This window comes from Calonectris borealis, chromosome 2, assembly GCF_964195595.1.
Source record: "Calonectris borealis chromosome 2, bCalBor7.hap1.2, whole genome shotgun sequence".
Lineage (NCBI taxonomy): Eukaryota > Metazoa > Chordata > Aves > Procellariiformes > Procellariidae > Calonectris > Calonectris borealis.
In genome coordinates, this window is record NC_134313.1 from 85,902,321 (window position 1) to 85,914,572 (window position 12,252).

Genomic DNA, 12,252 nt, shown 5'->3' on the forward strand with positions numbered 1-12,252 from the left:
TAGCAGGTCTTAAGGCCTACCCTAAAATTTTAACTAAAATACTACAATGTCATGCCAAAAGTTTATTCCTTAAGACATCAGTTATTTTTGCAGTTATGATTAAAACAAAACAAATGAAAAATATGTATATACTGCAGCCAAATCCTGAGATAATTAAAGTGCTACCAAAAGAATTCTTCTATGTATTAAATTGCTTTTTTGCAGTGGTGAGAGTATACACTGAGGTTCATTTTCCTCCTTGTCTTTCTTTGATTACTTAGTTGCTGTTTCTGATACAGTATAATACATAGACCTAAACTGTAAACACTTTCTAGGTTATTAGTTACTTTCAGATTTTGAGACATACTTCCCTTTTTTGCTCCTCACACAGTATCAGATTTCAGGAATTTGGGTAGTTTGAATTTCCTTCAGTGGTAACCTTAGTCAAGACATTTGTTTTTCTTCAAAATATCCTGCATCTGGGAATATTGAGATGCACCCAGTACAACCTAATCCTAGTATAATGAGTTACATTCCTCCTTCTTGCCCACTTTGACCAAAAAATGATAACCGAGGAATTTTGTATTTGTTTAAGCATTCAAAGCTTCTACAGAAATGTAAAAACCTTTTTCTATGTCCTGAATATTCCCGCATGTTGTTGAGTGTTTTGCACATATGTAAGCATCCTCTTATCACTGGAAGACTTTTTTTCCTCTGCTAATGTTTTCATACAAGCTCCGAAACCAGTCTACATGAAGTCTTTTACCTTTGAAAACTCTAGGTTACCTGCTTGTGGTAACCTGTAATCCTGAGCCAGGGCAACATACTCAGCAAATCCAGTTTCTTTTTTTTTTGTTTTTTTTTTTTTAAATAAAAACCAAACAAAAAAACAACCACAAAAAACCCAGTAACATTAAAAGTAATCATAAACAATGCATTTGTAAAAGAAAAAATGTTAGCCTGTTTATGACAAGGCCAAATCTGAACTAGAGCCAGCTGACTTGCTTTAGGCTCTTGCTATATCATTGGTTGTGTTTCTCAGACAAAATCCTGTCATTGTGGAGCACTGCTAGTTTTCACTGCCAAACTGCATTTTGGAGTTAGGCCCAACAGACCTAGTTTCTTTCCCTTTCACTTATGCACTCTTGAAAATAACTTTTAAACTATCCAGAAGACATTTTTGACATCTTGACATTTTTCACTCTTTGGTGTTACTTTAAGTATTGTTTCACCTCTTCAGATGAAGAGGTTACTTTGTTAGATCAGGTTAACCTACAATAGTAATCAGCCACTTCAGGATCTGTGATAATAGAAAAGGAAAAAAATGTTTCTTCTAAAGATGTAACAACAAAAAGATCTCCCTGGGGAAAAAAAAAAAAAATTAAAGATTTTCAAAAAAATATTTTTCCATTAGTTTTAGTTGCTAAACCACCTACAGCCCAAGAACCATCCATCTGAAAAGAAAATATGACCTTCCATTCCATATGCCTTTTATCTTGATCATGCTTTGTGGATACTTTTATAGATCTGACAACTAAACCTTCCCGTATCATATCAAATGTGTCACACACATTGTAAGAAAAGAAGCTACAACATCGACTCTTAGATGCTTTTTCAGCTTTTGTCACCTACTCGCCAGCAGGTTACCCAATTCTGATTCTCTACAGGTTTATCTGGATGCCCAGCATTACAGACCAAGTTGTACCACCACCGGAACAGAATTAGTCACACTACATGAAGTTAAGTATCTGTGAAAGTAGAGATCAATGCCTAGATCTTCCGCCCTCTACAATTTTCAATAAGGCTGTAACACCAGACAAGCACGCTCAGTGACCACTTTGAGATTTTCTTTACAAAAGTTCTCTGTTAGGAAACTTAACTTGATCAGCATATCAAACTTTTTGTGATTAGAGTGACTGCAAAATATTTGTATTGTGAAGAACTGTAAACTAAGAGAAAAAATAAGCAGTGTTGTAGCTAACTAAGGCACAAAACTGGTCTGATCCAAGAAAGAAATCTCCTGTGATTTTATCAGCTCCACCCAGTTACTGACAAAATCTACTGATAAAATAAATGAAAGTGGAACAGTCTCTCAAAAGTGCACTATGTAGGCCATAGCCTTTTTTTTTCCTTAATAACTAGACTGGTACATCCAGCTATGAAACCACCTCTATTTCATTGTTTAATGAGTCAGCTCAAGGGCCATTAGAACATGGGAACTACGTATATGAACTTAGCACTCCTGTACAGATCTACAGAAAATCACTAAATAAATGAATAATGGTTCTTAAAAGAGCTATTATTATTATTATTAAAAAAAAAAAAAGATGAGATATAGACATTGCAGAGCCTGTGTCTTTCCACATGTACATTTTTGTGGATGTTTACCAGAAAGTAAACCTTCATATGGGCACAGATAACCACACAGACACATACAAACATATATCCACCTAGATTTATACTCTTTTTATCTTCCCGAGTAAGTCTGCATTTCTGAGAGATATGCCAAAGAACGTTTAACCATATTGCGACTACAACAGTATTGGAAACAACCATGACCAATGCCTCAAAATTTCCAAGGTAACATTTGGCCAGAAGTTTTTTGAGGAGAGAAAAAATAAATCTTTAGACTTAATGGACATTACATCAACTGCACTATCTGTAGGCCCAATCATGACCTTTGACAGCAATGATGCAGACCTTCAGGTGCTAGGAAATACTTGAAAGAATTCAAATAATTGCCAAAGAAAGATTTCTGCACATGTTCACAAGCTATTTCTGAGTTACACTCTATGCAATAGTTTTGACTTCACTGATGCTGCATCAGGCATTAATCAGCAAAATTTCTGGCTCATTATCTTCAGAGTTAATTTTAGTAAGCCCTGCTCATTAAGCAGGGTTTATTCCCCAATTCTCTAAGTTGAAATTGAGCATTTAAAATAAAAACTAATCTCATACTGAGGTGCCACTGCCCACTTGCTCACAGGATAAAAATATATTGTTATGAGGAGGAAAATCTGCATTTGGGGCCAATCACAGCAAGACAAGAAACAAAAAACAAAGTCTAGAAAAAATCATTTTTATCGTCAAATCTATGACATATTTTGCTAGTTTTCCACCCACCTTTTCACACTTCTAAAACTACACAGTTGTTACTAGATATCTTTTTGGCTGACAGTGAGTTAAGTGAAAAAGTTACCATCCACGACCTGCCCCAGTTGCTCATTAACATCTTTCTTCTCCATATGTTGCTGCCTCCTCAGATCCATCAGCTTAACTGCACGCATAGCCAGTCCTGGTGCCAGCCAAAACGTTTAGTATCAGATTAAACTTTGTTTTTAAATGCAGGTTATTTGACAGAGACATGTTAAGAAGAGGCAATTCTACTGTTAAGGATGCAATTCTACTGTCAGACAGGAGGATATAATAATTTCTGGGAGGATGTGGTGAAGAGCAGCTGAGGTAGGCTTGGAGCTGTAATGTTTCCACCAAGCTCAGTGGCAGACAAGATAGTATTTCAGACCACAGCCTTAAAGTTTTGAAGGATAAATGAGAGGAAGAAGTGGCAGAATACCACAGATACAACAGTAAACTCTATTAGAGATCGGCTATGGCTTTAAGAAAAAACTGTCTTACGAAACTAAAAACAAGAACAAAACTCCTCAGTTTTCTATGCTATCTTACATTTATGGAATAGGCAAAAATAATAAAACTATGAAACCAGGAAGATTCTCACAGAGCAGGTGGGGGCATTTAATAAAATTATATCCTTACAAGATAAGACTTATTCCAGTACTGGCCACATTCATACAAGGAAGTAGCTGATGTGAAGCACTTTCTGAACCCAGCAGCATTTAAAACTTACTATGCAACTGAGAGAAAGTGTTGTGAGTAGGGTCCCTTAAGGAGGCAGTCCAGATACTTTTACCTTCGGGATTCCTGATTCTTCCCCTTCCTTGGTCGTCTTATGGCCACAACAGCCAGCTCCAACGCTTATGAGTTGCGTACATGTAAAGCCTGTCTCTAAGAGCCCATTTGTTGCCAAGTCCCACAGATCCAGTGGTAAAAATCAGGCAGTAGTTTAGCCCCTTTAGATATGTATTTAACCAAGACCAATCATTAAATTCAAGTAAATGTTGCCTGCTACACAAGCTAAAAAATGCTCTATCGCAACGAGTAAATAAACAGTGAATTAACCTTCTTCTTGGGCTCCAGAGCAGTGCTCTAGTCAGAAGGCTGTGCTTCTCCTCTCCGCTTACTTCAAATAAAATTCGTTCTCTGCTCATTCCACAACACCTAGAAATGAAAAAGAGGATCTTACTGAAATAGCATGGGAAGTATTCATTTAATTTAGTTCCTTTTCAGTAACTGGATTAAGAGGTATCTGTAGGCCTGCTTCTATACAGGAGATCATAAATTTCAGAAGGGAATATCAAAGGCATTTGCAAAACAATGTTACTGTGATGCTAAGTCTGCATCTTTAACCCTTCAAATTATAAAAAAGACAGGTAGTCACTAATAAACACCAGAGATATGCCATGTTTTCTTTCTCCATGGTCAGCAATCTGTAATAAATTCAAACAGATGACACACTGTTTCCATGGAAAGGAAAGAAAAGGTAAAAATGAAGTAGTTACTTTCATAATTTCTGTCTGGACAGAACACACTCTAATTTGATTTCTATGCTGGAATGAAAAAAAAGAAATCTAAATTACCCTTTCTCATTCAAAAAAGTAGAAAAAAAATTAGGGGTTTCTAGGAGACATTGCAACTGCAAAAATGATACAGTATTCTTGCCGCTTCTAAGAAATAGAAACATTTGATTATTTTGAAGTAGCTGGCCAGAGCTGGCAGTTGAACTCAATTACGATTCTATCAGGTGCCAGCTGATACATTCAATAGTGTTTGAGAGAAGATGAAATACAGTAGGCCATGCAAATAATAATAGAAAGTAATCTCACTAAGCTGGTACCGAGCTGTTGTTCCTTGCCTAAGAATGGATCCCACACTCCAGATAAAGAAAATTTAAAACATTAAAACTAAAGGATGGAATCAACTTAGCAAAATAATTTAAAGATCCTTTTGTTTTAAAAACTCACTCCCACAGAACTTAAAGCAGACAAACATATAACATGGTATTATTCTTCTTGAAAAAGATCACAAATAATTAAAAAGATGGTATCCTGGGTGATGCAACGTCCACATTGTTTTCTGTGTCCATCTGCAAGAGACCTATTTTCTCCACGTTATTTAGCATAAGCTGGGGGGAGATAATAATAAGGTTGTTTGAGATGTCTCCAAAGATTGCACAATGCACTACACACATAGCATTTACTTAGGATTATCAAATGCAGCTGCATTGGAAATTAGGAAAATATGAAACATACACAGAAGTGAAGCAGTAGACTCAGCCCTTCAGGGCGTTTGGTGCTTCCTTTTGCTTAATACCAGCTAGACCCCAAACCACTGAGAAAAGCAGTACAGATTAGTATTTTCTGCCAGACCACACTGTAAATTAATGTTCTTAATTGTAGTGGCATGCAGCTCAAGGGGAAAAAAATAATTCTAAACTCAGAGAAATCAGAAGAAGGACTTTAAATTCTGCCCTACTAAATAAGAGGTTTATCTTAGAAATTAAGATATGTGTTTTCAGCACACAAAGAAGCTTTTTCTCATTATTTTCTAGAACATTCTGTTGTCCATCTGAGTCATTTTTCTTCCTTTTTCCTTCAGATACTACTCCAGTGCCGAACAAATCTTTAGTCGTCCTGGTAATCAGACTCTATTTTGTGTATCTTAGCCCAAGATGTCATAAACATTTTGTTTCACCTTCACAGGTTCATCTTCTCCTTTGGCCTTAAAGATGTCAAATGCTATAAATCAATTCTGCTCTTGCCATTATGAAAAGCAAGCCCTACTTATCCTCCTTGTGGCTCCAAGTCTTGAATTCTTCTGTTCACTAATGCTCTTACCTCTCCACAAATAGTCTTAACTCTCTACAAAAATATACATTCCTGGAAGAAGGGGACTTGGCTTCATAACCAGTGCAGGTAAAAAAGTATCCTCCAGAAGTGAGTTTATCTAATTCTCTAATCTTGTTCTCCAATTACTGAAGTTTGGAGTGGACATTCACATCCAAGGTGACTAGAAATGAGCACAACCTGTGTTATATTGTCACACCAGGCACTTTTTGTTTTGTGATGTGACAAATGATTGAATGGTCTAAAACTACTTTCAGCATTTTACACACCAATCACATTACAATCTTATTGTCCAATTTACTTACATTTCTTTCAAGATTGTTCTTGTTCTAATTCTCTTTATACCTCATTATTTCTATTTCAGAATAAAATCCGTGCTTTCTTTTTTTCAATATGAACAGAACTACATATTGTAACTTACTGTTCCTATTACAGAAATATTCCTGCAAAAATGGCTTTACTGTACATAGACAGCCCTCAAATAAGAAAAAAGAATACTTAATAGATGCAATACGTTCCCATGTCAAGACTATTAAAGAATTATATTACTAAAGACTTAGAATTGGATTTGGTCTCTGTGAAATTGCCACATAACTCCACAGAATTCAACACGTTGTTATTTTTGAAAAATAGCAAATGATAAAGAAAATATTTACTGCAAATAAGACTGCAGACCAGGGAATAAAAGCAAAAATTTGTGTTGAAATGGGCTTTTGGAGATCATCTAGTCCAGACTCCTCCTCAAGGCAGGGCTAACTTCCAAGTTAGGTTGGGTAGCTTTAGGGCCTTGTCCAGACGAATTTGAAAAACCTCCATAGATGGAGGTCCCTCTCTAAGCAACCTGTCCCAGTGCTTAACCTCGCTCCCTGTGAAAAGCTGCCTCCTCACATCCAATGGGAGTTTCCTTCATTGCCACTTGTGGCCACTATCCCCTGCCCTGTTGCTGTGCACCTCCCAGGAGAGTCTGGCTCTGGCTCCTTTACTGCTCCTGCAACCAGCTCCTTGTGGGGCCTTCTCTCTCGTCTCCTGGCAAAACAGATCCTCCAGCACGTCAGTGGCCTCCCACTCAACACTCTGCATTTTCTTGACCTCCCTCTTGTTTTGGACCACTGCAAACTGGGCGCAGCTGTCCCGCTGCAATGGAAGAGGAGAATCCCCTGTCCTGATGGCTGTGCCCAGCCATCGGGAAGCCTTCCTTGCTGCAAGGGCGCCCGGCTACCTTGCCTGTAATTCGCTGCCCACCACATCCCCATGTCCTTTTCCGCGGGACCGTTGGCAGCCAGGCCATAGCGTTGCGCTGGGTAATGCCAAACCAGGTGCAGGACTTCTGCTGAGCTGTCTGTGTGAACAGTATTTATACGGAGTTTTAAGACAGACAGTCCTGTCCTAAGAAACTTAAGCCTAAAATAGGTGAGACAAGTAGGTGAGACAAGATGAAAAATAACTGTTCAAGAAAGGCAAGCCATTAAAAAAGTTTTGAGCAGGATTCAGAGGGAGCATAAAGACAAATGCAAATTCTGGAGCTTCAGTTCAAGTTGTGGGAGACAGATAATTGGTTGGGAAATCCAGGAATGGGTGATAGGGATAAATAAAGCAATAGTATTAGAGGGTTACCTGGCTGTAAGGTGTAAGAATAGAAGAATGATTGAAAGCAAAATAAGATTATGTACAACCTTAGGCACGCAGCTCACCTCTTCATTCAGTTATTTATTTTTTCACTTCTGAGATTCCAATTAGGCAACATCAAAGATACCACAAGCCACTTCAGGTAAAAAAAGGTCTTCAAAAGGAAAAGTAGTACTGCAGTCTGTCGGAGCTACCTGACAAAGAAGAGTTCAATAATCCTGTACTGCACTTGAGCAATGAGGAGTGAGAAGTATAACCTTAAAATATAAGTAATGGAAAGAAATAGGTATGTGCCTGAAAGGAAATCTCAAATTCATCATGCTAAGCTTTCAAAGACAAACTTTAAACTAAATGGAGGTAGTTGAAAATACCTATTCATTTTGCTTGTGAGAAAAAAGAATCTCTCATGCCTTTAGGCAGTAAACAATTATGTGGTCTTTCAAACTAAAAAAGTGCAAACTGTAGAGGATCAGACTGAATACATGTTAAGATGCCAGTCTCACAGGGCCTTTGGGAATCTACTCAAAAACAATATTTTTGAGATGTCTCACACAAGAATGGTGTATTTGTTATAGTTATTTACACCTTGCAGAGTAAGCTAATAAAAATGAAAGGATGTGTTTATGCATTAAGGAACAGAGACAAAGACAAAGGAAATATCTGCATGAGAATACATAACAGGTATAAACAGACCAGTCATTTTAGGGTAAACTGAAAAGGGAAAAGAAAAGGAAAAAAAAAAAAAACACAAACTGATAACTTTCAACTGGACCATACTATAAAAAAGATTAATGTTTTCCACTTAGCATCTTTCAAGTGTTGAAAAATTAGTCTGGTTAGTAGGGCTCTTTCCCTCAATTTATGTAAAGACTTGAAGTGCAGAATTCATTTAGTCCTCATAGCAAGAAGAAACCTTCTTAATAAAAAGGCAGAGGCAAGCAATTGGATGGAGAAACAGTTTCCCAAATCTGTAAAGATGATTCCAGCACTACTGTTACAGCTGTTGCATATGGGACAAGGGTGGTATCCAACATCCAAAAATGAGATTTATATGTCTGATGAAAGCTTCTTGAGGAAGTCCTGGTGTCAACCCTGCTGCAAAGACCTGCTTCCTGAATACAAGTTTTTTGTGCATTTTATTCAGACTACAATAATAATGGTAGCTGTGGAGAAGTCCCTTGGTTGGTATGATGAGAAGGTTAATACCAACAGAAGCCATCTCCTTTGAAAAAGTTCTTTCTGTGCTGTTGAGCAGGAGTGCCAATAAAAAGCTGAGGCCCTTGGCTGAGGATCTCAACACATCTCAAGGTTGGGATTCAACTCAGTATCCAAATATATTTTGCCCTAGTGAGCCAAATTTAAGCAGAAGATAGGTATAATTTTCAATATCTAGTACATTACTCATAATACCCTAAAAATAATTTATAAACACTGATTATTTGGTCTAAGTCTGTAATCCTCTTCAGGAGTAAGATACCTACTGCATAAATAGCTTCTTGAGAAAAAAAAAATCAACTTCATTATGTGGCAAACTGTAAAACTAACTACATCTTCTTGTGAAAAGAAAAAGATAAGGAAGCATAAAGGAGCTGACTCTAACTGACACCTTTACTACAATAATCTGGAACAATACTTCAAGAGGAGCAAAAAACAAGTTTAGTCATGCCCTTCTTTTCTTGTATCATATCCAAAAAAAGATTTCAATCTCTTTCTTAAATGACATACTTTTACTTCTTTATTGAATTCTTTATTTAATCTCTTTTATCCTTTCCTTTCTGCTTTTTTTAATCCATTGCTAAAATTACTCAGCAGAATTGCACATGAGGTATGCAACACTTCCTTTCATTGGCATGAGATATATGGGAGACAGGAGCTTAAAAGGCAGTCACTATGTGCAGTCCATAAGATAACATTTCCTGCAGACAAAATATGTTCACAGTTATAGCAGGGATGGGGCCAAACTGGATTTAAACTATCCATTTAAAGTTCTTTGTTTCTGCAACTAATCAAAGTCAATTATATTGTTCCAAATATAATGTTCCCTGATGGACTCCACCAAAATGGAGCAAAGAACTTGGACCTTGAATGTAGACAGAAGGGAAAATATAGAGCAGGCAGTAATGAAAAAGTCATGAGAAAGTGGAAAAAGTCATGAAAAAGCATAAAGATACAAGGAAAAAAGCAGGGAGTTGGGAAGGCAAAAACTCAGCAAGAACAATGACTGCCCCATCCTTGGCAGCAATGGAGGTTCACTCTTCCTCACCTGAGTGGTAACTGCCTCGTGTGCAGGGACTCAGCAGGAACCCACATCCGAGTTAGTAGGTATTATAATGTTCTGCCTAGGAGCAGGTTAGCCTTACCTATCTACTGTTTGTATCAGCCAATAAATAATTGCTGTGTACTCATAAATTCAGTAATTTCCTGCTTGTAAGACTCTGTGGATGGTAAAAGATGTTCAAATAAAAGTGACACAGTAGGGGGTTACAGAAAGTAAAAGTATGGTTTGATTAAAGAGCTATCTTTCAGTTTGAATAATACTGCAGTTTTTAAAACAAGAAAATGAAAGTGGCCTTCAGGTTTCACACAGGATAAACAACTTTGCCACATCAGAAAATCAGTTCATAGTTTTAAGTCTGAATGTTGATAAATGTATTTTTCAAACAGTCTACCTCATTTTGAAGCTCCTTGTGTGGCAACATCAGGAGGTGATAAAGAAGAGCAAAGCCTTTCCCTTTAGGGATAACACTGTATGTGGACATTACAGGGATGTCATTATCAAAAGCTTTGATGTCACAGCAAGATCACCAGCAATCTACAAAGATTGACTAGACAGAGTGACAGGCTTAAGACCTCGTCTACAAATCAATTTGTATGGCATTCAGTCTCTAGTTCTCCTTTTCCTGAATACAGTGATGCCAGAATGTCAATGATCCTTAGAACACAAAAGCCAATTCTATTTTAAGGTTCCTCTATTTAGTTTACAGATGCCATAAACTTACTTAAGTGTTTATTAATATTTTTCAAAAAAACATTAACCTTAATCTAAAAGCTGTAGATGTGGAGGGGGGTCACATACCAAATCACATTAATTCACGAGCTTTCATTTTAACAAATACATTGAAGTCCTGAACAAAATATTTACAAGCTGTCTTTTAATACAAGAGTCTTTTAATAAAACCACTCATCTTTCACCTGGTATGAAATATGAATGCTAAGTATAGAAGAATCCATGTTTTTGGATTTCTGCAAAGTTAAGAAAAGTAATACCCTGTTTTTAAAAGCAAAATTACAGCTATATGTTGCACATAAGTACATGCACACAAGTCCCAAAACATGTAACACATCCATTTAAATGAGCCACGTGCACAGGGACATTCTTGAGTTTTGCTCTGCAGGGGAGTCACAACACTCATTAAAATATAATAAGCTCCACAATGAATAGAGCAAGTGCTCATTATAATGTAATGAGCAATAATTATCACACAATGGTCCTGTGGAGTAAACTCATTGCATTCCAAGAATGTTATACCTTTTTTCTTAAAAAAAAAAAAGCATAAATGGGAGCTCCTCCCATATCCGTTCAGAACTAGGAAACATATAGGCGTGCTGACATGACATAGTATATTTGACCAAACACACTACCATAATGTAACAACACAAGCCAAACTGGCCTCAGTAGCACAGTGGGCATTAATAGCCTGAGGAAATCAGTCCTCACCCGACCTTATATAGTCTGAAACAGCTCAAGTTCATTAGCCTTCAAGTCACAATGCAAGGCTATATAGTCAACAAAGCTATTCCTGCTGGCTTTGCTTGAGAGGTATTTACAAACCTCCTGAATAGGTTTCTGTCTAGGAGGCTACTTTTCAAAGGCATGTACAAAGAAACATCCCTCTGATCATCTTTTTCATTCGTCTGCCTTATGGCTAAAGAAAGATTATCGAAATAAAGATGCCCTATTTTTCTTTCCCCACATCCAGTCTCTTGCTCCCGCCGTTTTCACTGCATTAGATCTGGAACTTGTGAAATCTTCATATAAAATGACATAGCTCTCTAATCTGGCAGAAAAATAACTCAAGGAAAAAAAAAAAAACAACACAAAAACCCTACAAAAAAAACCAGCAACTTTTTGGTTGAGTCATCTTGCATAAATTCTCCATAAGCTCCTCTATGCTCTCAGGGGCTCACTTCTCCAGTAACACACATCCATCTACTAACTCCTGATTAAGAGGTCAAGAGGTTTCCGACATTATGTTTTTCACTTACAGTATAAAACATGGTTGGTATTAGCACTATGCAGTTGTTTGAACTGGATCTGAAAACAGAAAAGCCTCCTCCAGGACAAAATTCATGTAACAGGACCACCTCCTCTAAATCTAGAGCGTCCAATTTATAGCACACAAGCCACACACACCAGCAGGCCAACGTGTTTATGTCCCAGCAGCAAGCCGGGGACTGATCCACAGTACTTTGCCGGCACCATGGGCCCGTTCCCTACCTATAACCCACGCACAGCCTGCATGCCCGTAACGTGCCTGGTAAACACCTGGGAAGAGGTTGCCACTGCTTGAAGGCACTTTTGGCAGCAGGTCACATCATCTGCTCTAGCAACAGTAACCACCTTCCCATCATGCTGCTCCCTGGGGCACCCACCATGTTAATGCAC

At 37.6% G+C, this 12,252-nt stretch overlaps 1 protein-coding gene across 1 annotated transcript in view; it reads right to left on the reverse strand.

The window, feature by feature from the left end:
* Positions 1-12,252, reverse strand: part of CDH18 (cadherin 18) — a 575,460-nt gene that overhangs the window by 246,476 nt on the left and 316,732 nt on the right. The window contains exon 3 of the mRNA XM_075142498.1: positions 4,177-4,275. The gene's annotated coding sequence lies outside the window, so the exon portion shown is untranslated. The remainder of the gene's footprint in view (positions 1-4,176; positions 4,276-12,252) is intronic.